This window comes from Python bivittatus, unplaced genomic scaffold (assembly GCF_059951505.1).
Source record: "Python bivittatus isolate LINGU-HERP-01145 unplaced genomic scaffold, Pbiv_v1 ctg000080_np1212, whole genome shotgun sequence".
NCBI classification, from domain to species: Eukaryota; Metazoa; Chordata; class Lepidosauria; order Squamata; family Pythonidae; genus Python; species Python bivittatus.
Genome location: NW_028277035.1, coordinates 65,575,630 through 65,602,957, shown reverse-complemented (window position 1 = coordinate 65,602,957; position 27,328 = coordinate 65,575,630). Strand labels below are relative to the sequence as shown.

The window sequence follows — 27,328 nt, the reverse complement described above, 5'->3', positions numbered from 1 at the left end:
CTCAGAAGATGCCGAATACTTGGACTATTTTAGAATTCTGACTTTAAAAAAAATGTTCATGTGCTCACATCAACTAGAGTGATGGGTAGTAGTGAGTGAGGAGGTAGGGCTGCAGTAGGGCAGTTGTAGAGGAGTGTGGAGATAATCTTGAAGAAAATATGCAGAAACAGCTAAAGCAAAATAAGAGACAACTTGGTCCTGGGAAAGGAGAAGGTGTGAGAAAGAAACTCAGAATAACCTCTCCTTGGGTCTGTTTGGTACAACAGGGGACATAAGGCAGCCCGGGCAGGCTTTCAAGATTCTGTTAATATATCCTACAACAATAAAGTAGAGTTCCAGTAGTCCTTGTAGGGGCTCTTTTCCTATGTCAAAGACCTGGCACCAGTCTTGAAAGCTTCTCCATTCTTTAATCAGAAAATCATTGAACCTTGACTTTGATTGTGGAGATGTCATCAGGTCCTCAGGGCACCCACGGTCTGCAGAACAACTTGTTGAAGCATTGTTACAACTTCAACAGCAAGTAGATATGCAAATAACACACCTGTACCATGCTATGAGTCAACCAGCAGAGAAATTGGAGCAAGCCCTGCCTCAAGAGACAGCTGAACAGCTTGCAATTTGATCAGTATTACTTTGCTCTCATTGAAGTTTGCTGGAATAGTTTGGGGGACCCCAGCATCAATTTCTGACTTTTAATATGACCCAATGTGAATTAATTCTGTGAGTTGGCCAGCAGAATTTCTTGCAGATCTCTCCAGGGTGTCTCTTGTTCTCAGTCTGCTGAAAGAATGGGCAACCAAATGGATAGTGCCTTTCACTGAGGACGATGATCCATTGCTGGATAATTACCATTTTATGCAAACATTTAGAGCTGCTTTTAATTATTAGAGCAGGAGAGAAAGAGCAGATTCACAAGATGAAGTAAGCTGATCACAGAGTTTGTGAGTACCTGTTGGATTTCCAGTTGTATGCCAGAGATGTGGGGGTAAAATGAACTTGCTCTGATTGACTAGTTTCAGGAAGAATTTGCTGATGAACTGAGAGATGAGTTAGTGAGACAAAGCACATCAGAGAATCATTGTGGTGGTAACTGATAGGTGATTAGAATTGTTGAGGCATGGAGGAAATAATAAGGGAAGATATTTCACACCCTCTCTTCACCGCTCTCCCTCCTCCCTGTAGCCTCCTTAAATGCCAACTCCCAAGAACCCAATGCAAATAGGAGCAGTGAAACAGGGAACGAGAGACCTCCATTTATGTATCTGCTGTGGAGCCCCAGGGCACCTAGCCAAGACTTGTACCATTAAAGTACAGATCTCTGAGTCAGGTGCAATACTACACCTGTGGAACTGCAGATCACTTAGTAAGTAAGTGTCTGAATTGTTCCAGAGCCTCATTTTTGGAAAACTATGCAGGGTCCCCTCCCAAGAATTCAGGAGGGGGCCCTCAGACAATTTAAAGAAAGGTCAGATAGCTGACAACAGGCAAGTATATTTTATTATCCTTGCTATTCCTTCCTTGCCAGAAAATTATGCGAGTGTTGCTAATGTTTTTGGGGAAGAGGAAGCAACTACATTGCCTTCTCATCAGGCATGTGACTGTACAGTTAATCTGAAGCTGGGAACCTAGATCCCAACTAAGAGGTAATATCTCATGTCTTCTCAGGAATTAGCCACATTGAAGGAGTTTCTGAACAATGATTTAAAGAAAGGTTTTAGTCACCCTTCTAAATCTTCAGCATCTGCATCCATGTTTTTCCTCCCTACAAGGGATGATTGTTTTAAGACTGTACATGTCTATAGATTCCTGAACAGAGCAACCATTAGGAATCGCTACCCACTGCCTTTTACTTCAGACCTACTGGACCTCCTTCGAAAGGCATACATCTTTATACAATGGACTTGAGAGGCACAATTTGATCAGGATGAAAGAGGGGCGTGCATATTCAATAGCCTGTAATACCAGGTATGACAAATGTAAATATATAGTGATGCCTTTTAGATTGATAAAGTGTGGTGCGGCCTTCTCCAGATCTATTAATGAATATTTTCTGATATTTTGGACAAATATAGTGCTGTATTTGGATGATAAACAGGTAGTCCCCAATTTAAGAACGAGTTCCGTTTCCAGGGTCTATCCTTAAGTCAAATTTGTATGCAAGCCGGAACAGTATTATTGCATAATACTGTATAAGTAGTATTGTGTAATGAACTCAAACCATTGTGTATTTAACTCAAATTTTGCTTCAGTAGGCTCCGTTCTTAACTATGGGTCATCTGTAACCCGGGCATTCTTAACTTGGGGACTACCTGTACTGTTTTTTTCAGAAGATATATCTTAGCATTTCATGTTAGAAATGTCTTGCAGCGACTCTGCAAACACAGACTTTTTGCTAAGCTGAAAAAAATGTGCACTTGATCTTCCCTCATTGGACTCTTTGGGTTACTGGAGCTCTGCAGAAGGAATACAAATAGATAGGGCAAAAGTACAATCTGTTCTCACGCAGAGACGCAGAAATGTGAGGGGTGTCCAGTGTTTTCTGGACTTCACCAATTTCCATAAAAAGTTCATTCCTAATTTTGCTGAGCACCCAAGAGCATTCTCCCAACTTCGAAAGAAAGCACATAAACTGAGATGATTTACTCAAGAGCAAGCAGCTTTTCAGGACTTGAAAGTCTTTTTCTCTTCCCAGTGGGGACCCCTCTCATCCCTTTGTGGCGCAAACAGATGCTTCAGCAGTCTTGGGAACTGTTTTCTTCCAAGTACTGAAAGAGGGTGGGGCAGATTTCCTGCTTTGTGCATTTTATTCCAAACTGCTTCTCGCAGCAGAAAGGAATGATGACACTTTCAATAAAGAGTTGCTTGCTATACAAAACAGCATTCCAGCAATGGAGATATTTATCGGAGGGAGCAATCCATCCTGTACAAATACGCATAGATTGCAAGATTTGGAGCACCTGGGCACGATTTTTCTCCTGGTTCAATTTTTATAACACTTATGCTCCTGGTTCACAGAACATACTAACTAAACATACTATTGTGTAAACCTGAATATGACCTTCCATACCCATTCCTCCCGGCCATGCTTCTGAAGCCACCAACTTTCCCCTTTCCCTGAACACAGACCCTCCGGAAAGGGTGAAGGCAGAAAGGCAGGCAGTAGATCTGTTGGACTGGATCTGAGTACAACCACCGCTGGATTCATACAGGTTAGTTCTTCCATTTCTTAATGAATGATGGACACAACAGCCATTTACATGTTCTCTTTCCTCTAAGAGAAAAAATATTGCAAATATGCCATGACAATAGAGCTGCTGGACATGGGATAGTGATTGGAACTTTGTATTGAGTACTCAGAGAGTTCTGGTGGCCAACCGTGAAAGCAGAAGTCAAGGAGTATGTTTCATCCTGTCTGTTGTCAGGCCAAGACTGTCTCTGCAAAGCCCATCAGTTTACTTCAGCCACCCTTTCAGTTTACTTTCAACTCATACTCCCCTGGACCTTGGGATCCTGCATCAATGAATTTTGTTACTGATCTTCCACCTGCACAGAGTTATACATTTTTGCATCAGTGGATTTGGCTACCAAAATGGCTTATTTTATTCCTTGCAAGGGCCTTCCGTTGACTTAGGAAAATGCACAACTCTTTCTAGACTACATTTTAGGCATAGGGACTTAAACAATCATGTGATCTTAGAACACGAGTCTCGATTTATATAGAAGTTTTGGAAGTTTTACATCAATTTACATTGATTTATATCAAAGTTTTGGATGGCCCTCTTCCAGTGATTAGAGCCAGTTTGGTGTAGTGGTTAAGACATCAGGTTAGAAACCAGGAGACCATGTTCTAGTCCCACCTTAGGGACAAAGCCAGCTGGGTGACTTTGGGCCGGTCACTTTCAGCCCTTGGAAGGAGACAATGGCAAACCATTTCTGAAAAACCTTGCCAAGAAAACTGCAGGGACTAGTCCAGGCAGTTGCCAGGAGTCAAAAGATGATTTGAAGGCGCACACACAAACACACTTCCAGTGATTAGACATTCAGATTCACTGGTCATCTTTGCATCATCTGGCCTTGAATGAGCAATTGGAGAAAGTGAATCAGTCATTAGGACAATACTTGAGATGTTATGTCTCTTATCAGCAGGGCAATTGAAGTGAAAGCTGCCTCTTGCAGAATTGGCTTCTAAAAACTCATTCCTTCATAGGCGTGTCTCCCTTTCAGGCCATCTGTGGTTACCATCCCTGCCTCTTGCCTTCCAGAATTCCACTCTCCATTGTGCCAGGCACGCCTGACTTTCTGCAGGAGAGAGAGGCTGCTCAGTTCCTCAGTTTGTGGCGGACTAAATGTGTGTCGCACATACATGTAGGCAAGAGGATGTCAGGATTGGGGGGGGGGGGTTGGGGTGGCTTTACACTATGTGTTTGTCTTCTACCCACCTATCTAAAAAGCTGGACTCAAAATTATATTGGCCCTTCCCAGTTGCACAGCAAATGAATCCAGTGGCCTTTCATTAACAATTGTGTGCTTCAGTGAAGATTCATTTGGCCTTCAACTGATTGCTGTTTTTTCTGAGGAACCTCCCTGCCCCTTGCATTCAAAAGATGCTCTCCTCCCACACCCCAGGTCCTGTGGATAGGGAAGAAGAGTATGAAGTGGAATTTATTCTGGATTCTAGATGCAGTAGGAGACATTTGGAATATTATATTCACTGGAAGGGCTACCCTAAATAAAATAAAACCCTCAACAAGAAGACATTGTATAAGCACAAACAAAAATAAATAGAAAACTGATGACAATGCAAGAGAAGGCTCACATCCATATATGACCTTAAAGAAGTTCAATTAACTTGGCTGGGGAATCTGCTAAACAGTAGTTGGTTAGTTTGGTACAGCAGTGGAATCACTAATGTTTACCCTGAGATTTCAACACCAGCACAACAGAACATCTGCCACCCTAGGAACATTAATTATATTAGTATATTAATCTCTAGGGGCCAACATTCCAACTATAGAAGCTTATGTGAATTTTGGAACTGGACCTCAACTGTATTACAGAAGGTGGTTATAATAAATGCAATACAGTCTTTAAAGAACTGCAAAGCAAAACGTTCAGGAAAATGTTTCTTTTTAATAAAGAGCCTAATCCTTTGTCTGTGAGGCATTTTGCTGATTTTCCAGCAAGAAGAAAAAATATTGACAAATAATGGCAAGTAATTATGATACTTTACAAGATGAAAGTATTTGAGGCTTCTCCGGGAGCAAAATCCAGGAGAGAGTGTCTTTAATCTGTCAACTGCCTTGAGTCTTGTTAGTTACAATGGTATACCTAACTAATTAAGTAATTAACAAATCCCCTGCCACAGAAGCAAAATGTTTGCAGAATTTAATCTAGCAATTGGTTTTATCCCATAGTTCTGCATTTTATTTTAATCTTTTTGAAAATACAAGCATTTTTCTGATAAGCAGGAACATAATGTTCCTCTTACTTTTTTTCCTCTGTGCTTCATGATCAGATGACTAAAAGATCATAGCAGAGTCATTAAAAACATCTAGTCTGTTTTGGAGAATAACAGTACCAGCTGTATTCCAAGTAACCCATTTTATATATGTTTTCTTCTTCTTAATATGCATGCCCATTATTGATTATCAACAATTATATCGTTATACTCTACATGCCATAATTTTATATCCTAGTACTATTTTAAATCACTTCAAATCCAGTTATATTTCACTAATGGATTTTTGTATGTTTTATTTATTCCTATCTGATATGGATTCAGGGCCAACATGCTTGTGTTACTGAGAATCTTTACTTACTTACTTCTTGTTTCTATTATGTAGTTGGCTCATCACAAAAATCTCCCGGAGTGGATAACAGCAGTGTAAGACCACCAGTGTTGACATTGTAAATATCAGTTAAAATTTCAGTAAGGAAAAATCTGTAACCATTCAGAAATCATGCATAAAAGCAAATTAAACAAAACAGCATCAGGGAAAGAAAACATGTTCACTTAGCTAACCTAGTTACAGCCAGGACACAATGCCAGCCAAATGAATAGTCTCAGATTAATTTTGCTTAAGTTTCCTTTAGTCTGGACTCCAGCACCAGCTTCTTTTATCATATTCATATCATTATTAACTATGAGAGGTGCAACGCAGCTTTACATGCCAGTACCTGATTTAATTTTGTTTTGCCAGAATACCAGTGCACGCGCCTCTTGAAGCAGGATGGTTGTTTTTTAAAAAAAAAATTGTAAAATTCCACTGCTGAGCTGCGCTTCTCCTCCCCTCCCCTTCCTCCCCCCCTTTTTTTCTGGTAATTTGCCTGAATCATCCAGCATGCATCTGAATCATTGTGGTATCTGCTTTCCTTGTGATTTAAAGTATAATGTAACTGGAGAAAAAACTGCCTGTTATCCTATAGCTAGATGCTTGCTTCTTCCAAGTCTAAACTTTGTTTAATGTTCACACATGAAATCCTTGAAGTATTCGTGTATGTGTTTTGCACACCTCTGATTTGCCATTTAAAAATGTCACAGGCTGTATCTTTATCATGTCATTTGCCTTCTTGTCTTGTTATTCACATTTTTCCCTTCTGTATCATATAAGCATAAGAACAGTGTGCCTGCCAAGTGAGGCTAACAGACCATGTATCTGATAAAGTGAGCTTCATGAAACATCATGCCACGGTCAATCTGTTATTCCTAAAATGTTTTATCAAGATTTTGTGTTTGCTCCTGTAAAACATTAACACGGCCATTAGTTCCTCATGCTAAGATTTCATGCAGAGAGAAAGGCCTAGTGTTGCAAAAGAAATAAGGAGGATTTCTCTGAGCTTTTTCAGTCCCATGACTGGCTGCTAGAGATTCTCATTAAAGTGACACAAGAGCTGGAAGCAAGAGTGAGACTACGGAAGGGACAACATCAGGGATACCATACATATTGTCCCTTTTCTTTTGAAAATTTTCCTTTGGGGACAGTGCTCTTCTACTGTGATGTAAAAGTCCTGTAGTAACCTGCAAGTTAGCAGCTTTAGGCTCTTGTGTTGGCAAAAAGCCTTTTGGAAGTCTTCCCCAACTCTGGAAGTTTTTGGCTTCATGAGTGCTATTGCAGGGAGGCCATGGATGAACAATGAAGGTTTCCATCTAGCTGCATATTTTTTTCACCCCGTATAGCTGACAAATATGAAAGGACAAAACCAAGGCTTAGAATGCTAGAAAATACCAATGCAGAATATGTAGAGATCTTATAAAAATATAATATTTGACCACATCTAATGGATCAAGACTTCTTATCTATAGCACTTTCCCATATTGCTATTTATTTCCCTATTCTACTGTTTTATATTTTTCAGTGCAATACTGGAACTGGCGGTCCATGCACTATGCCCATGAAATATCAGTGTTCTAGGAATAAAGCTAGTCCATGTATATAAAGGTAAGTTGAATCCTATATAAAGGTATAGAATGAATCCTATGGGGGAATTTCATTCGAAACTTGCCCTAACATAAAATCCTCCTAACTCTCAAGCCTGAACTATGGGCTGCAGACTGAGAGGTGCTGAAAAATACCACAGGATGAAACTGGTAGTTGTGACTGAAAGTTTTAAGTGGGCTGGGTCAGTAATGCAGCTATGATTGGATTTCAAGGGCCGTGGCTCCATAGGTCAGCATTATCCTTTCCTATCTTCTGCGTGATTGCCCAAAGAAGGTCCCATGATGGGGCGGGGACAAAAAAGTCAGTACCTAGGTCAGGATCAGCAAGCAGGGCTCACTGAGATTGGCACTACTTGCTGCAGCATCCTTTTCCTTATTTTTAAAGAGAGGGAACTGCTAGTGAGGCATTCATGTTGTTATCGTTCTTATTTTACTGTTTCTTCTTAAAAGTTTACTAGTCCTTTCAGTAACAAAAGGGTTAGGATGGCTCTGCAATTTAATTTATCTTCTACAGCAACACTGCACATGCTCAGATTATCCCTATTTAAATCAAAATTGCCAAAACTTTTTTTTTTTTTTTTTTGCTGTGCTGTATCAAGGATGTAGCTCTGAAGTGTGGAATACTGGTCGTGCGGGAGAATGTGAGGAGGGAAGTGTGAATCCTGTGTATCAAATGGCCATTAAGTAGGCAACCTTTGGGGAGTAATGTTCACATCTGGCATTTTGAGAACACTAGGTGAATCATTATCAAACTGTTTTCATTGCTGGGGGCTTCCTTATTTACAAACAGCTGTTGTTGATTTGGCCAGTCACAAAACACCCAAGTATTAGAAGGTATATACATGTCAGGTTGCAACAAACCCCCCTCTTAGCCCCCAGGATGTTCTCTTACTTTGCCATTTTTTCCCCTGGGCAGGTGGGCACACTTCCAAACAAAGCACTAAGCTCTTACCATCTACTATTTTTATTTTCTAGCAATGCCTTGGTGTTCTGTGTAGTGTCCAAAGACAGTTTTATAAATAAAGAAGGTACTGAAGGCTGGTAGTTCCTTTGCTCCATCCACACTTTTAATTTATTATTTTTAAATTAAAAGATTAGAGACAAAATTAAGCCACGTGGGACAGAGGCACAGGCATCTGCAGGATCCCCTGTGTTTCTCAAACTGACAAAGTAGTGCCAGTACAACCTCCATGCCTTTCATATGCTTGTGTGATGTTACAACACAGTAGAAGAGGCTTTATCATACTGGCACAGTTCTGTTTTGATCACTGGCCATTCCTGCGGAACTTTGGCCCCACCTCTGATCAAAGACCACTCCTGTGGATGCTGCTGGAAGAAGCTATCTAAGGAGGTGTCTGCTGGCACACTGGGTTTCGTGTGCACTGTGTTGTTTACCCCTGATCTACAACCAGCTAATTGAATGCTTAAGAAGTACCAAGAAGACAGCCAAAAGGGGGGAAGGAAGGGCAGCCTAGGAAGCAAGATACAAAAACAAGCCAAACAATGAATCGGGCTCATCACCATGAACACCTGGAAATCTGTGAATTATTTGAGCATGTTAACCCTTCCTAGCCTAAGGAAACAATTCTTTAGACAATGTATTATATTCTGCTCTTCTCTATGGCAGATATAATAAAACACCTATATATGGAAGACAATGGCCATGTGATTCTGGAGAAATAGAGATAGTCGAGCATGTCCTCCTTTACTGCAGTTACTACAGAGATCTCCAAAAGTACCATACAGCACCAATCTTCCAGCAGTTTCCAGGCAAAATAGATGAGTTTTATACTAAACTATTATTATCAGACACTAACCAAGATATAACAAGGAGACTTGCCACCTATTCCCAGGCAGCAGTGAAGATACCAAGTCAGCTGACCCCCTCAATTAATTGTAACTAATTTTAATTTTGTTGTGTAACTTACATTTTGAATGTTATTTCTCTGATCTAGGATCATAATAAAAGATTTTGATTTGATGAATCAGGCAGTAGGATCAAAAATCTACTAGTTCAAGAATGAACTTGTTCAAATACTTTTTCTTCTTGGAGAAATACATACTGAAAGAGATCCGGCAACGGAGACACCTTTGATCAGATTAAAGCGCAAACCACAGAGCGGTTAAGCTAGTTGGGTGAAGCTGCATTTTTAACATGAAGTTAAAGCATAGCTAATTTTGTTTTTGTGGAAACCTTTATGAAAGTACAGGTGAGATAAACAGGCTTGGCTGCCTGCATAATTTCTGATATAATATAAACACAGCTTTAAAACATACATATATTTGTGTGACTGAAACAGTCTATTCTCTATTTTTTCCTTGAGGTTACAGTTTAGTATCTCTTACAGTACACATTTACAGTTGTGGTGGACATAAAAGAAAATGGATGCCACATTTGAGGATTCTCATTTTACCACACACTTCTTCATTCACAACAAACCTATCACCTCAGTGTGAATCGGCTGTCGCTATGAACAAACCTTTCCTCACTTTTGCCAGAAGCAATGTTATCCAAATAGCCAAACACCCTTGATCCTGATTTGATCTCTAGCAGCAGTTTCTCCTGACCTCCCATAGGAAAGCAGGAATGAGGGGACATGAAATGAAATGTATCTGCTATTAAAAGCAAGGAAGTTGAAGACAAAGTTGTTTCCTAGCCTCATGGTGCTTTCTGTATCATTCCATACTGCACTGCTGGTATCCAAGGGGATATTTAGTGTACTCCCCACAAAAGGGTTTTATCTTATACACACTTCCTTGGCAAGATAAAAGGCCACTTCATCAACAGGGGGTTGATTGGGAATCTCTGTGATCCAGTGAGAGCTGCATATATTTTCTTGAGACCATCTAGCTTGTCAAGTTGTACAGCAACCTGATGCAGAATTCTTGCTGCTTAGTTTTAAAAAGATACTGTATTTCAAAGGAAGAGCCCGTTTGGTGTAGTAGTTAAGGCCCCAGGCTAGAAACCCGAAGATGGTGAGTCCTAGCCCCACCTGAGGCACAAAACCCGCTGAATGACCCTGGCCACTCATACTCTCTCAGCCCTAGGAAGGAGGCAAGGTCAAACCACTTCTGAAATCTTGCCAAGAGAATTGCAGGGACTAGTCCAGACAATTGCCAGGGGTCAAACACTGACCTGAAGGCACACATACATTTCAAAGGCGGCACGGTGCTAATTGCCCCATTCTCCTCTCATGGTTGACAATTTCTTTTAATTATAAATCCTGATATGGAGCAAGCTTCCAGTTCAACAAAATTATACTAACACTTTCTGGCAGCCAAAGCAGAAATGGGACTGTACTTCTGGAAGAGACAGGGCAATCCTGCAGTGGGTCAATTGGAGTTCAACAGGTCACCAACCTCCCGAGGTTCCTCTTCCATGGGAGCTAGAATGTCTGCATGGGAATACCTGCTATGAGATGGTGGCTTCATTGTGAGGACATGTCCTCAGCACATGGTTAGTAGGATGTTTTCAAGCTGGGGCAAGGTGGTTTTCTGGATGAACCTATAGACCAGGGTTTCCCAAAGTTTGACGTATACCTCCCTTAGGGAGGTACAGACAGAGTCCAGGGGAGGTGTGAGGGGAGGTGTGAAGAACCTTTCAGTTGTACATTGTTACAATAAATCCACCTTTCCCAACATTTCATTATACTGTGTTCATTGTTAATTTGTATTCGTTCTGGTGTTTGGATTTTTAGGGGAGGTGTGTAATTAAGATTACAATAAAGGGAGGTGTGATGGCAAAGTTTAGGAACTCCTGTTATAGACATTGGATAGACCATACTTGTTGAATTATGATCTTCTAGAGTACTTGATCTGAAAATATTTGATTTACTCACTAAGAGATTTGTGCCCCTTTCTTCCTGTTAATCTATAAATAAAAAGATAGAATATTCACTGCTGCTAAACTTATCCTCATCATCAGAGGAAACAACAGTAAATTAGAAACCCAAGTTTACTGGAAGACAACCCACACCAATCAAGTATTCCATTACCAAAGTAACAACCCCACCTCCCACAAGAGGAGCTGTGTAAGAACATTATTCAAGCGAGCACGAATGCATTGCAGCAACCCAGAACAGCAGAAAAAGGAAAAAGACCACCTATACAACATCTTCCAACAAAATGGATATCCACACAACTTTATCAAAAAGTACCTGACCACTCAACCTACTGCAACAAAACCTACACAAACTATGAAAAGGATCACACTGCCATACATCAGAAACACCTCAGAAACCACCAACAGACTATTACAACCACATGGCATCTCTGTAGCACACAAACCAACAAAATCACTCCAAAATATCTTAAGTAAACCAAAAGACCCAGTAGCACAAGAAGAAAAAAACAGGAGTCATCTACAACATACAGTGTAAGGACTGTAACAAACACTATGTAGGACACACAGGCAGAAGACTAGCAGAACACATCCACGAGCACCAACTAGAAGTCAGAAGACTTGATGAGAACTCCTTAATCTCACAACACATTGACAGACTCAACCATAGTTTTAACTGGGAAACTGTCAGCATTTTAAACCAAACTAAATCCAAAAATGCAAGAGAATTCTTGGAAGCCTGGTATTCAGGCAAGGCAGCAATTAACAGACACATAAACAGCATCTACATACTGTTCAGAAGAGACAAAAGACCAGAAGATCGCCTCACTAGCAATCACCACCCAGATAAGCAAAGGTTACCACCAGGCACAATCCAGCAGTAAACATATGCTAATCAAGGAACTACCAGAGGAGCAAAGCAAAACTCCCAGCCCCACCAGCACTGGCAAGGCAGGCCACAGTATATAAATAGAGAGCAAACCCCATCCCATTTTATCACTGAAGATGTTACCTAGCCGGGTAATGAAACGTTTGCAAGAAAAGAACCAAGCTCAGAGAACCCCAAGGACTCCACAAACGTTAGTCACCCAGATCATTGCAATGTGTTCTACGTGTCCTTGAAGAGCATTCAGAAGCTACAGCTGGTCCAGAATGCAGCAGCTTGAGTAGTGGTAGGTGCATCTCAAGGAACCCACAGAACCCCACAGTACAGAAAGCTGCATTGTTGTCATTTGGCTTCCAGGTGTAATTTAAAGTGCCGACTGTCACCTTTAAATACCTTCATAGTTCAGGGCTTGACTACCTGCAGGACAACCTTCCCCCATTAACATCTACCTGTCCAGTAAGACCTAGAAGGGCAGGCTTGCTACACATCCCTTGAACAGAGATTTCATCTGCAGGGGCCACATAAGTGTGCTTTTCAGTCACCACCCTCTTCCTCTGGAATAGCATTCCCCCCAAAGTGTGATTGGCCCCTTCCTTCATGGCTTTTAGAAAGTCAGTGGAAACCTGGTTGTTCCACCAAGCCGGGGGGGGGGGTGTTGGATTGTTGTGACCATCTCTTGGATTTTTTTGATGGATTTTTTTTACCCTTACTGTTAATGTCTTATTCATAATTCCCAATTTCATAGGAACACTATGTAGCTTTTTTTTTTAAATGATGCATGGTTTTAATCCCAATTACATATTGGGGAGTTGTACACTGCTCAGAGCTGATGGATTGGAGTGGCCTATAAGCCCTGGAAATAATCAATCAATCAATCAATCAATCAATCTAGCTTAATTATCAGGGCTGTAGAATTCACACTAATTTGCCTCCTGAACAACTTCACAGTGTTCTGGTAGGTCTTCATATGACTTGGTATTCAGACCTTTCACCATTCAGGTCTGTTTCCAATCCACCAGAATTTTGGAAAGAAATCATGAAAAGGGACTCAGGATTCCATCTCTCTGCCTGTCTGTCAGCAGAATAATTCTCTGAAAACTTAACAGAATGAGACCAAACTTGGTATAGTGGGAAAAATCAGGTTTGAAAATGGACTAGATCAGGCTGAAAGAAAACAATCCAGACCCTCCCCCCCCCAAAAAATCCCCCAATGCATCTCTAAGGGTGGGGCTGTTGAGGAATAGCTTGGAATGTTACTTACTCTTCCATTCTAAGCCCCCTCGCTTCTGATCACATGATCCAGAACATGCCCACGCACGCACACACTGGGAAAACATGTTGCTTCATTACATGATAGAAAATGCAGATATCTCCTCTGACCACTGCTTAGAAAGAAGCCATTCTCTGCAGGATTTTCCCTATTTGTTCAAGCTTGAGCCTTGAACAGCACAATGCTCCAGATATTTTTTTTTCAATTTCTCAATCTAATCTAAAGTCCTGGAATTTTCTGATGGTCTCCTATCCAAGGTCTGATGCCGCACAGCTTTTTCAAGATCAGCCAAGAAAAAATAGATGTTGCCATCAAGTCTGTGGCAGAGTCTAAATGCTATGTTTTTATGAAGAGATTAGCTGTTTGGAAATAACATGAAACTAAATGTATATAATCCTCTAATTGGTCTTGCTAGCAAATCAGGTCTCCTCTTGCACCCTGTATTTGAAAGAAATATTAATAGGATAGGATATAAAATACAAATCGTTCCTCATTTTCATCTGTCTTCTTTTTGAAATATAAGCTCAATGCAAATTGATAAATGTATTAATGACCATTTTAAAATGAATGTATATTGTCTAGAAAGCCTTTCATATTTTGGCAATTAATGTATCCAGTGGCAGAGAAATTCACAGACAATTGCCCAAAGAAATCACATTTTCCCCTCAATTTAAAATTGCCAGTAAGAGGGAGGGGTATATTGAACATGCACTAAAATGGGCCAGGGTGGATAGTATTAGGTCTAGGTAAAGAAACCTACATTCAAATTCCTTTTTATCTGCAAATGTCACTTGCTGAACCTGGACCAGTTATTATCTCTCAGTCTAGCCTACTTCACAGAATGGCTGTGAAGCTGACAGAGATGTTTTTCTCCTGGACAGAAGGGCAACGTGACATAAAATAAATTTGCCCCAATTCACTTTACAAAGCAAGCTAAGATATAACATGTTGGCTTGCTTTTGACTAAAGAGTGTTGTGTGACAGAGGCTTCTCTATAGCCGCCCCTAGTCTGTGGAACACATTCCATGTCAAAATGAGAAAATGGCTGTTTTCTAGATTTCAAAGCGGCTTTAAACAGTTCATCACTTTTTAACCAAGCTTCTAATTACTTGTGGGTTAAATGTAATTGTTATTTTAATATTTCCTCATTTATTCTAATGTTGTTACATTGTAAGTTACTAAAACGCCAGTAATTGCCAGCATAAAAAAATCAATAATAAACAAGCAAAACCAAGACACTGTGGTTTCACATCAAAAAAGCATCAGCAGCTTTCTTGCTGTTCCTCATCTGAATTCATAAAACAAAAGGAAGCATATAATTATGTAAGTAACATATCACAGGATCTAACTTTCTCTGCAATCCAACCAAGTAAGGTTGCTTACTTGGTCAGAAAATTATTATTTATTATATTTATATCCTGCTGCAATCCAATTAGGGACTCTCAGCCGTTCACAAATTCTGTATGCACGTATGATGAAAATATCTGTGATTTAAAAAAAATAAAAATAAAAGATAGTAGAAAAACTATGAAGTAAGCCAACCCAGTGCCTTTTATTACAGTTAATGATTCTTCCCCCACTGTGCTTCACAACAGAACAGAAAGAGTTTAAAAGAAAAAAGCATCACGTGCCACTGTTTTTCTTTTATTCTTTGGGAGGAAAAACAGAATGTCCTGCCAGTCTGAAAGCAGGAAACTTAACGAATAAACACTTCGTTCTTGGCACCTGGGGATCACTGTTACCCCGATCCCTTCCAAAAGATACACGAGTGTTGGAAGATGAGCGCATGATTGCTGCCCCGTTCCTTGTAGGAGCATGGCACACCATCGCTATAAGCTGCTTTCAATATGTTTTCTAAGAAGGCATCTTCAGGTAATCTGTTTAACAAACAGTGCTTCTATCCTTAGAACTTTTGCATTACTTCCCTTTTCAAATGATGGCTCAGTGATCCGGCACCAGCCTTGCAGGAGAAGAACAAATAACACTTTTCAGGAGGATCTGCAAGTAAGGTCTGGAGACCTGTTTGCTCTCAGTAAGGAAAAGAGCCAAAGGAGTAATAAAGTTGTATTGTGTCAGCTTTTCTGGAGCCTCCTTCATTAGATTCATCCAGTGCTTTCCTCTATGGGCAAGAATAGAGATATGCATAGCGCTAGGACAGAGATGGTGAAGAGTGGGTTCAAATGACTATGAAATGCAAGATCTGTGGAGAGCATATAAACAAGTGATAACCATTTAGAGCATCAATAACTACTATAAACTATCTTAAAATGTGATAAACAATTTAAATCCCTGTATCCTAACCATAATACTTGGAGTGGGATAGAGAGCCATGATTTTGATCTGAACCTGAACAAGTGGTATCAGTGTTTTTGGTAAGTTCTAACTCCAGCCATTTCCCTTTGCAATTCCTTTGCTGAAGAATGGCAACACTTGTAGGTCATCTGGGCAAGGTTGGGCTTCATATTATTTATTAGTTTCCAGGGAAGACTTCAATTCTTTTGCTGCAATAGTTACACCAGATTTTAACTGATGAAGCTAAATCCAATGAAAATTTCAAAGCCTTTCCACTGGCGGGTCTTCTACAGGTAAAGCAAGTATTCTGAGGCCATCAGGTTCTGTATTTTAATCTCTCAATAACTTGATTTTCTCCATGCTGAACTGTGAATCACCATGATGGTTTCAGTCTTTAGCCCCAGCTTTGAAAACAGAGAAAAATTAAGTAGATGTGGAGAAAATTAAACACACGATAGAAACAACTCCCCAGTGGTGCAGAAATAATTAAATGCTAGAGTGAGAGATGGGACCTTTCAGATTACAAAACCCAGCAAGCCACTCAAAGACCATCTGTAGCACTTTGCACCCCACTGTAAAAGGAGCTGTGGACATTTGTGAATATATTTTATGGTGTAGCAACATACCTTTGCTCATTCACACCCTTGCCCCAACCTACGCTGTCATAGGTAATTTATTTTAAAGCATTTGCAGGTTATGCATCCCCACTGCCTCTGCCCAGGCTTTCTAATGTGATCAGTATTTTATGTATGTGATTGACTCTTTGAACATCCCTGTGTCTATATGTGGAATTAAGAGCACACCAATTTCCTTGCCAATCAGACCAAGGCTAGTTCAGTTAGTTCAACTCTTTACAACTTTATCCAGCATTGTCCCCTGGAGGCTCAGAAGCCAGAGATGAATATCATGACTATCCTGATTTGTTTATTCCCACCATCTGCTTCTGAATATGATGGTTTTATTTAGTTATTACTACTAATAATTATTTAACAGTAAGCAGCCCAAGATCTCTAATCCTTTCCAAGAGCCATTTAAATGAGTGGATTTGATTGGATGTATATAGCTTAAGGTAAAGTCTTCTTTCTCTTTTGCAAATAAAGCAAGCAAAATAACTATTTTGTTTAATCCTCCAATTCCAAAAGAACCCCTAAAAGGAACCAATTACACTGTAACTATTCATGGCCTTGGATAGTAAAATACTCAGCTGCAAAAAATTATCTATCCCAGATGTAGAAGTATCTGTCTGATAATTCGTACAAAGAAAAAGATGGATCTAGCAGAAGAACTTAATGCAATGCTGCTGTTTTATAAAATATTGTGCAAGGGCTGGTAATGATCCATGCAGCTGTACATCGAGATCTTGCCCAAGCAATTGTACAAGCCTTGTGCCAATGTGCACCTTGAGATGCTGTGCAAAAAATGGTGAGACAAGTTGAACAAACCGAAGCATGGCACTGATTTCAGTTCTCCTTTCTTGCATGCAGAAGAGGCCTTGTGCTAGCAAGCTTCTTGAGATGTTGGGCATCGTGCCAGATTTCTTGCTAACATGCATCCTGAGTAGTTGTGCAAACCTTGGGCAAGAGTATGAAGAAAAACCATTTCTTCATAAAGTACAAAAACAGGGGTGGGGAACCTTTTCCTGCTGAGGGTAGCATTTTCTGGGAGGTAACATGTTGAGACCTACATTCTGTTGGTGAGCCAGTAATGAATAGATTGAGAGCTTATAGTCAATGGCATCATTCTGTTCTCTCTTTTTCTCTCCCTCTTCTTGTCTGCCCAGTGAGCTATGAGGGAGGGGGACACCATTTTTGTCAGATTCTCTTGGAACCGATTGAATGCAGAGAGCTTTCCAAATCAGTCTGAGACCTGCAGGAGCCTTAGTGCTGTAGGTTTATCATCCTGTGACTGGCAAATGAATTTTATTTTGATTTGGAAAACTCATTCTTAGATTAATTTCATTTAGGATGCTAATGTACATTGCCCTCTGTTTCTTTCTGAATCATCATCATAATTGTGATAATGGCCAAACATCTTAGTTACTTAAGTAAATTTTATTGTGATATGATAATATAATAAAACAATCATGTGCAAGAAGAATTTGCTTCCAAAACTACAAGACAGGGTGTCATCTATATTTGTATAATTACTCCATTTTCAAAAATCAGTCTAGGGGATTTTTTTTGGAAGTAATGAGATATCTCAGCCACACTCTCAAACTGGATATAATAATAACAGGAATAATAATAATGGACTTTGGCAGATAAAATATATTGTTATTACACATGAAATTTAGGGGAAAAATCATTAAACAAAAAAAATTAGACTAATTTAGAAACATGATGAACTTCTTTATTTTGCCACTACAGTAATTTTTTTATTACATACATTTTCCATCAATCACCTTGATACTAAAATCACTGATATCTGAACTGCTTTTTAATCAAACATGCAAAAGGTAACTTAGCAGTGACGGGATTCTATACACAGGAATTTTTAAATAAGAAATTCTCCTTTAAAAACAATGGTGCCAACTATCCAGGTAGTTGGGGGGAAAAAGTTTACTGAGTGGGGAAGAAAAGAATACAATCAAGGTAACAGTCACAAAGAGTTCTCAGTGAATTCACTAATGTCAATCTAACTGTAGCTAAACTGAATGAATGTTGGTTACCTGAGTGGAACCTTGAGTTTCAGAGCGTATGTTGAATTCTTTGCAAAAAAAGAAACGATCTGAGAAAGTACCAATTCAGCTTCCTTGCTGGATCTTGAAGGAAGTCCCAGACTGAAAGCAAAGTATAACGTATTTATTGAATTTAGAGATCAGTAAGTGCTGACTCCACAGTAGAGAGATTTTGCTCTCTGTTAATCTAGCCGCTTGGTCAGAAAATTTTATAAAGTGGGGATGAGTCTCGGATTAATTTCATATGTTCCTTGGCATACAGTAATTTCAACAACTGAGTTCTATTCTCCACAACTTGCTATTCAGAAGAGAAAGAACAGGGTGCCTCAAAGGAGTATCAGACACAGAATGGGTGTACCTATATATTTTTCGCTCTAGTCATGCGACCAATTACCTTGAGGAAATTAGGTTCTCTGCAGAAAAAAGGTTGCCCATACAATGCAAAAGCTAGGCCTCTTATTTTAGCTGCTGCTTAACATCCATGATAAAACAGATGAATAGTTCCAGCAAGCTCCAGCAATAAAAAGAGTTTAAATGTTATTTTAATATACATATTGATAGCCAAAAGACAAGCTATAGGCTTATTAAGGCCTCAGCATGAACCTCAAGATTTCCATAGTTTAGATCAAGGTATAGAGCGGTGTTTCTCAGCCTTAGCAACTTTAAGCTGTGTGGGCTTTCTGGTTGGGGAATTCTGGGGGTGGAAGTCCACACATCTTAAAGTTGCCACGGTTGAGAAACACTGGTATAGAGGATTGTTCTAGGTACAGATAATCAAAGAATTACAGCATGGTTTGAGTGGCATGAAATAATACTTTGCAAGATTGTGTGGGTAAGCCTTTAGTGTTTTAATATAAGGTACCTTCATTCATTTCAATAAGACTGGGACATCAAGGGGTTTGTAACCAATGGAGCCATCTGGGAATGTCCTAGTCTCTCCCTCTCTCTCATACACACATACATATATACACACTTTGGTTGGAGCACCTTCTTGGAAATAAATGTCAAAACCCACATGGGCAGAGCAAACTTGCCCTTGAACGATATTCCCCCTCAAGAAGCCTCTTGACTGAGTAGGAAACTCTAATATTTTCAGCACTTAACATTCCTTTCTATGTGGAGAGCTCCCAAGAGAAGCAGTTGTGACATAGCTCAGTATATGTGTATGAGCCAAACATTTGTACAGGACCTACTCTCATATGTCAATTAACATATCATCTGTGTTCTAGGGAAGAGAAAGGATTAAGGTTTCATATTATTTAGCTATGTGAACAATAATGCAGGCAGACCAAAACTGCATAGCTCTTTGCAAATATTACAGGACCCTCACATGTTAATGAGATATTTATAATGCCTGTGTTCTAAAGTGGGCAGAGAAGTCTAAAACAAACTAAATGAGAAACCAAGGTCAGAATTTGCCTGGTTGTGTAGTGATTATGAAGAACGTGCATTTGTTTATTCAGAAGTATAACAAAAATTAATTCTGAAGAAGGGCTGACATTCGAATTCTCTATGTTCTCTTTCATTCAAAAATATAAGGAGTGGATACATAAAACAGTCTCCATTTACTTGTTTTGTGTGTGTTTTAACCAGAAAGCATTTGGTGGAGAACATCAAATATTATATTCATGAAAGAGAAATTAAAATGACTTGAGTAAAATTTGAGTGGCAAGCAAAGCAAATATAAAATAATTGAAGGGGGAAGGGAATTGCAAATGGCATACACAGAAACACCAAGTTCTTGAAAAATACCTCATGCCAAATTAGGATTATTTAAAAAAAGAAAGGGAATAGAAAACAAATAAAATCCACTTTGCAACAATAAATCTCTTACTTCCTTCAGAAATTCTGATGAATTCTGAGAATGAAGGAGAAAAACAGAAATCTTCTTCTCTGAGGAAGAATATTTCTGAGAAATTGGAGGACAGATTACAGTCAATATTTATTCAAGCACTGGTGAGATCCCTCTCAAATGAGGGGATGTTTAGACTTTACAGAGCAGGCCAGCTCAACTTATATGGTTTCAATCAGTAAGCACTGACCTTCAAGATGTTTCTCCTAAGGAGATGGAATATTCTCCTCCCACCAAATGATCATTATTTTTATTCAGACAAAACTCATCCTTCCCCTGCCAACATCTTATCATATAGGTCAGATTAAGAATAGTTATTCTAAGTGGAAACAATAAGGATTCATGCACACACACACACACACTAATTTAAATATGACAGAAAGTTGTCAAAGGTAATAATAATGGGAGAGAAATGGTTATAAAGCTAATACTAGCCCATATAATTGCATATGATCTCAAGATGGGATACATTGTTAACATTATTAAATAACGAGGTTAACGAACTGATAAAGGAAATTATGTACCATGCAGATGAACTTTTCAAACTTATACCTTCCAGATGTGATTAAATTCAGTTTTCATCATTCACAGTACCTGGAAGATACTATTTTGGGGAAAGGGTATGAAATAATACATTTTCACCCACCTGGTATCCTCCAGTAGGTTGGAATGCACAAAATTCAGTACATTTGTACTCCCATCTTTGGCCTGAATCTCTAGCACAGTCTTGGGAATTATGGGAGTTCTACTCCCAACAAATCTGCCAGTCACTAGGTTGAGACACATTATATTATGTCATGCCAATTGTCTCCACCACTCTTCTTTGCTGTTGTACAGCTTCACCTAGTCTTGTATTTATGTGTAAACCACTGGTTCTTAATGTAACACTTGGGAATTTGGGTCAATTAAAACAAAATCTGTATAGGTTGGGACGTTTTGATAGTGATTCACCAGAGACTGCAATGGACAATTCTGCTGTGGCGCCCTCCCAACAAAGTTAAATTAAATTTATATATACACATTTAAAGCATCAACATTCACCTATACATAGACCGAGCAACCAGCTTAAAATGAAAACTTCTTGCTTGCGTTTTCCCAGGTTTGGCTTAATAATGTCTGCTACAGTTATACTTGCAGAAGCCTCCTGGTATTGCAGTGGGTATAATGTTTGCCTGACATGGAGAAAGTAACAGTTTCAAACCTTTCAGAAATATATATTTTTAATTGCTGTGTTACTTTTCCTGAGGATTTTGCAGTAGTTTTTAATTTGGGCTAAAGGAAAGGAAGGAAGGAAGGAAGGAAGGAAGGAAGGAAGGAAGGAAGGAAGGAAGGAAGGAAGGAAGGAAGGAAGGAAGGAAGGAAGGAAGGAAGGAAGGAAGGAAGGTCCAGCCCAGTGGAAAAGTGAGTAACTCAGGGAAAGAAAAATAGTGATTAAAAAAATTGCTGGGTGAACCTCTGCATCTCAAGCAAATCTCACAACTACTGTGCCCTGAAATACCATTAGTAACATTACCTGCAGCATAGATTAGAGTGCTGCACCAGAGTGCTGCTGGCCATAATTGACCCAGGTGAGGGAATGCTCCTGCAGGGAAAACACAGACAGAGGTCACATTTGTGGTGGTCTGCTGGTGAACAGGAAGCAAGTTAATCTATTCCAGCCCTTCAGAAATGGTTGGTGGCCCATACTCACACCCAAACAACCTGCTTCTATTGTCTCTGGAGTTGTGAGGGGGAAGGCAGTTTTCTATTAATGGAATTCCCACCCTCTAACTCCTGGGATTTCTCATCTCTCCTCTGCAGCCACAGCCACTCCCCAACCCTCAGTTGCTCCAAGGGGTGGGTCTGCCACTCTCCCTCCCTGTTGGTTGATTAATTGTTGTTTTCCTTTCTTGCATAAAACAAATGCAGTGAGGGAATAACAAGGGTGGGCCAGGATACCATCTGGCTGCCATTTTTTGTACTCTCCCATTGGCAAGCAAAGAGAATGCTGGCAAGTTCAGTGAAGGGACAAAATGCAGCAATGAGAACACTTTCACCGCAGTGTGAAAGTGATGCAAGAGCTTGTGCAAGTGCCCAGCTGGGCTTGAAGAGCAAACAACAGCTATTTCCACTTAAGTTTGCATATGACTTCCTGCACAAGGTGTTTGGCAGTCCAGGGGGCAAAGTGCATCATCCTAGAGTTGTCTGCAATATATTAATGTGTTTTGACTGCACTGAGGCTGCTTGTCTCACCATGTGACACAGGTCAGTACTTCCAGGTGTGCTTAAAGAATAAAGCTTATGTTATAGAACTGTGCTGAACTTCAGCTTTGGTGTGATCCCAGAGAAAGAGAGGTTTAGCCAAATAATTACAGACAGGTGCTACACGTGTGCCTTAGCACACTCCAAAGCATCTTTTTGTCTTTGAATCCAATGTTTTGCCCATGCTATCATACTGAAAGCCTCATTTTTAATCATACTGAAAAGAATGTCACAGAAAAAAGGAACTCAAACAATCCTGACTTTTCTAGTGACTTCTTATTGACAAATCTGGCAGCACCAGATGCACAGTCAGGCTGAAGCCAATGGCCCAGCCCTTCCTTTCATTGCTGCCTGTTGGTGGCCAAACCCACACATCTGGTGCCTCCAGTGGCAACTCCATTGCCAAATCCCCAGCTATGCTCATTTATCTATCTATCTAAGGGTGGCCTTTTATGGGCTGGAAAAACAGTAGGATGGGGACTGCCCCATGACACTGTGTGTGTGTGTGCGCGTGTGCGCATTGGGTGGCAGGGAGAATCTGAAGGTTGACACAAATCTTAAGTTAGCTCTACTGCTTAGAAAGGAATCATATGAAGGATTAGCAGCCCTAACAAAACTTATACTCGTAGGACCAAATGGCAAGAAAAGTTCATCTAACAAAACACACATGGTTTGGATCCTAATTTTTACTGAATGAGTAAAACTGAAAGCAGGGCTTTCCTGCTTTTGTTTTCCTATTTAATCACATCCATTCTCCACCACCACCACCACCCAACGCTACAGTGTTAGGATACTCTGAGAGTAGAGTTTCACAGCTGTGCTGGACTGCAGGTCCTTGCTTCCAGTAGTTTGCTTGGAAAAAGTGGCAGAGTGGGAAAGACTAGCATAGGTTATAATGTGGAGGGAATGACATTGGGTGGAAATGGGAGTTGGCAGAAACTCCCCTTTCAATGAATAGAAGATCAGCTTAAGGTCTAATCCTTTCTTTATTGCATCCTATTTATATCCTGCCCTTTCCCCAAGCAGCTCAAGGCATGCCACACAAAAGACATGTGGCATGTCTTTTGTAGACAAAAGGCTAGTGAAAGGGAGACACTTGTTGAAGACAATACGGTAAGCTTTGTGGACAGGACTGGAATTCCTGACCAGGAATTTGAGCCAATAGATTGCTGCATGCAGCAACATCCAGGAGTCCACCTACTTTCCAACAACCTACAACATGCCATTTCCATAGCTCTTCTCCACAGTGGGTCTGCGGGGGAGTTCTCTGGTTTCACTTGTCCTTGACTTTTATCCTGACCAGTTCACTTGTTGGAATGGACTTTTTATTTAGAACAGTTGTCTAGTTCATGTTTGCTGCTTCTTTGTAGGGGACACTTTTAACTTTCCTGTTCTTTGGTCAAGCTCTTCCTAAGAGCAGCTAGATATCATTATACATCGGGTGGGAAGGGGGTCTTTTATATCTGATTTGACATGCTTTATCTTGTGTTCTCTAAGTATTGTGTTACTTCTAAGCTGCTGTGATGGCTTGAGTTGTTGACGTTATAATAAATATGAAAAAGGGGCTGGAGATGGTCCAGCAAAATGGACATAAATAGGCAATTGACATTCCCTTTACCCTTGAATCACTCTACTAACAAAATCTATGAAGTTATATGATGCTTTAAGTATATTCTGCTTCCAAGTAGTTTGTTTCCAGCTGTCATTAGTTCCTTGTACTTGAAAAAATGTGCCATTAAACTTCACGTGGTCTTCTGGCTGTGGAACAAAATCCATGGACACTGAAGGACTAAAGTTGTTTTCTCCAGTACCTACATTGTGCTCTAAGTAATGTCAAAAGACACAATTCAGTTAGATTTGAGTCATGTACACCTCTAATTCATAATTCAAGCTGTGTATTTCATTGTACTTAAGGAAAATCAAATGAAGGTATTTAAAACTTTTGTTTCAGCAAGTAACTAAAATTAAGAACAGAATGTGGTGCATTAAACATGGATGACATAACAAAGTGAGTAAAAGAGGAATAAAAGAGCAACAGAAACAATCATAGATGAAGGCGGAATCTTCTCTGTCTCTCATTTCAGTACAACATGTCTGACTGCAAATGGTAGCAGCCTGCATTCTAGTTTCAGTGCTCCTAACACACAGCTGCAAGCATGGTCACTTGACCTCTTTGCATAAGAAGCCTAAGGGATGGAACCAGGACCTGAATGATCTGTAATCTAGAGGCATATGAGTTGTGGACCTCAACTGTCTCCTGAGTAACTGAGGAGCCCTGGTCTCCTTTCTGCCAGTCTCACCTATTATTTAGCCTCGGGTAAGATGATACTGCCTGAGGATACCCCAGACTCTTCAGAAAAGGTCAAAGGGTCTTCTGCAATCAGATTTGGAAGGTTATTTAGTTATTTTAAAAGAAGTCAACACCCTTTTTCTACCATATGGCACTTAATAGCATTATTAAGAGTGTTAGGAGATGGCAGTGGGATAAAATTTCAATAAATAAGGAAGTATAGTAGTCCTCATTTAGCAACTGCTCATACAGTGACTGTTTGCAGTTATAACAGCAATGAAAAAGTAACTTTACAGCCAATCCTTGCATTTACAACCTTTGCAGGTCTGTAAAGCACAGGAAAGCTGAAGTAAGATCATAATCACAGTTGCAGTTTCACTTAGCAACTGCTTTGCTTAATGACCAAGTTGCTGGTCCCAATTGTGGTCGCTACATGAGGACTACCTATAAGCAAGCAAATAAATAGATTAAAAAAAAGCAGAACTCACCCTATCAAAGTCCTAACCAGACCTATTCTGTTTCCACACTGCTCAGGCAGACCCCTTGGAAGAGCTCAAAAGCAGGAAAGGCACAGAAAAAAAGTTGGTATTGAAAAATATGCTCTCTGGTAATCTATCAGAATAGATAGATTTGATTTGTTTGATATGGGGAACCATTAAACATGTGATCTCTCATCTGCACTCCTAAAGGTACAAATGGCACCTGATATATATTCAATAGACTGGGACTCTGTGTGTTTCAGCTCCAAATCTTAGCAGAATAAAGTCCCCCCAAATCATTCATAACTGGGTAAGTTGATGGACCTCCTCATTCAAAAGGAAATCTACTGCACCTTAATATCTGCTAGTTATGAGTTATATCCTGCCACATTTTTCTGAATAATGCCCTGTAGAACAGCCTTCTTTAACCATATGCCAGGGGCACTACTGTAGACTGCAAGTCTCATAATTCTCTGTTGTGTCCCCCCCACACTTCCAATTAGGAACCCATCTGGCACCTACTCTAGCATCCTTCTGAATCTTGACTAAAACAAAACACTTCTTGCTGCCATGTAGACTAGGGCTGACACCACCACAGTTCTCATTAGTATTATTTTATTATTTTACTGATATTATTGTATTGATTTTATATGTAAATGGGATTTCATTTTATATTATACCTACTGCAATCTGCCATGTGTCAGTTCAGTTTGGCAGTAGAGGCATGTAATAAATCAATAATTTTCATTGGAGCTACAATACTTCTTTGAAGGGAGCAGATTGAGAACAGTCATGATGCACTAAGGTTTGGCTGATTTAGCTCTTGGAGTGGCACCCTGACAAGTCCTCATAATCTACTGCCTTCCTGTGAAACATCTTAGTTCTCCTACTTGCTGGCTTATGATAAGAGAAGGGCAACAACAAATGAGCAAAACTGATGTAATGAATAATGCTTAAATCACTTTGTTCTATATACTGGAGCACATCTCCAAGAGGCCTACAGAGAAGTGACTTCCAAAACTGGGCTTTTGTAACATTTTAAGGCCACTTGGAAAAACTGATCAGATTCCCTTTATATAAAATTAAATGAGGGATCTGATACCATCTGTCCAGTGGGTTGATTACAATTCTTTGTGTAGCCTTAATTTCTTACAAATGTGAAAATGTTTTGTTCGGGACTGACTCAGAAATTAATAACCTTGCCAAGCTGGAAAGCCCGGGAATGTTTGGTTCAGATGGTATCCTTGGTAACCAATTTAGATGTCACATTCGCATGCACAGTTCCTTAGAGAGATAACAAGAATAAAAATGCAGTCTTCAAATCATAAGCTTTGGAGTAAGGCCATGGGCATCTCAAGCAACACTGAAAGAAGACTGTGTCCAAAAGGTCATCACTCTTCAAGAAAAGACCAGTTTCCGGATGCAGTGTTTTAAATCATCCTTTGCTTCCAAACCAGATTCACATTCCACAAGGGTTTTATAAAAAACATTCTCTGACTGCTTCCAATAACAGATTTTATGACTGCCCTGAACCACAAGGAACTTTTGTTTATGTCCCTGCTTCCCACCCACATCAGTTTTCATTAAGTATTTTTTTAAGGATAGTTTTGATGGCCTCTAAATGACATTCTCTGTGCAAATAGTGAAAAGGGGATTGATGGCATCCTTCAGTGATCACTAAAAAATGCTAAAACAAAGGCTCTGTTTATTCCAGATACCTATGCAGAGATAGAATCTGCAGTTTCACATGGAATGCAGCTTTGGTTAGAACCTCAATTTTTATTAAAGAAAGAAAAATTGCAGGAGTATAATAGCCGACAGATTGTTTAAGTAATTTGTATTCAATTCTGATGCTTTTGGCTGCTGCTCCTCTTTCCTTCCCTCTGTTTGAATCAACTTTTTCTTTCCTCTTGTTATCTCATTACATAGAATTCAGCACATTAGATGGTTATTCAGGAAATAAATCTTATTTGTGAATAAGATTCAGATCAGTACTGAGCTTTTTACATCCTTCTTGCCCCTGGGACAAATAGGATCGTAGGTGGCAAAACTCAGCAAGGGT

General features: G+C 39.8%; 2 long non-coding RNA genes across 2 annotated transcripts in view; one reads left to right on the top strand and one right to left on the bottom strand.

Annotated features, from left to right (window-relative positions):
• Nucleotides 1-27,328, top strand: part of LOC112540434 (uncharacterized) — a 63,740-nt gene that overhangs the window by 17,866 nt on the left and 18,546 nt on the right. Inside the window, exon 3 of the long non-coding RNA XR_003084517.2 lies at nucleotides 7,357-7,439. This is a non-coding gene — a long non-coding RNA (uncharacterized LOC112540434). The remainder of the gene's footprint in view (nucleotides 1-7,356; nucleotides 7,440-27,328) is intronic.
• Nucleotides 14,978-21,992, bottom strand: LOC112540437 (uncharacterized). Its single transcript, XR_003084522.2, has 4 exons — nucleotides 21,947-21,992; nucleotides 21,770-21,838; nucleotides 18,396-18,506; nucleotides 14,978-16,131 (listed from the first exon to the last, which is right to left on the bottom strand). It is a non-coding gene; the product is annotated as an uncharacterized LOC112540437 (long non-coding RNA).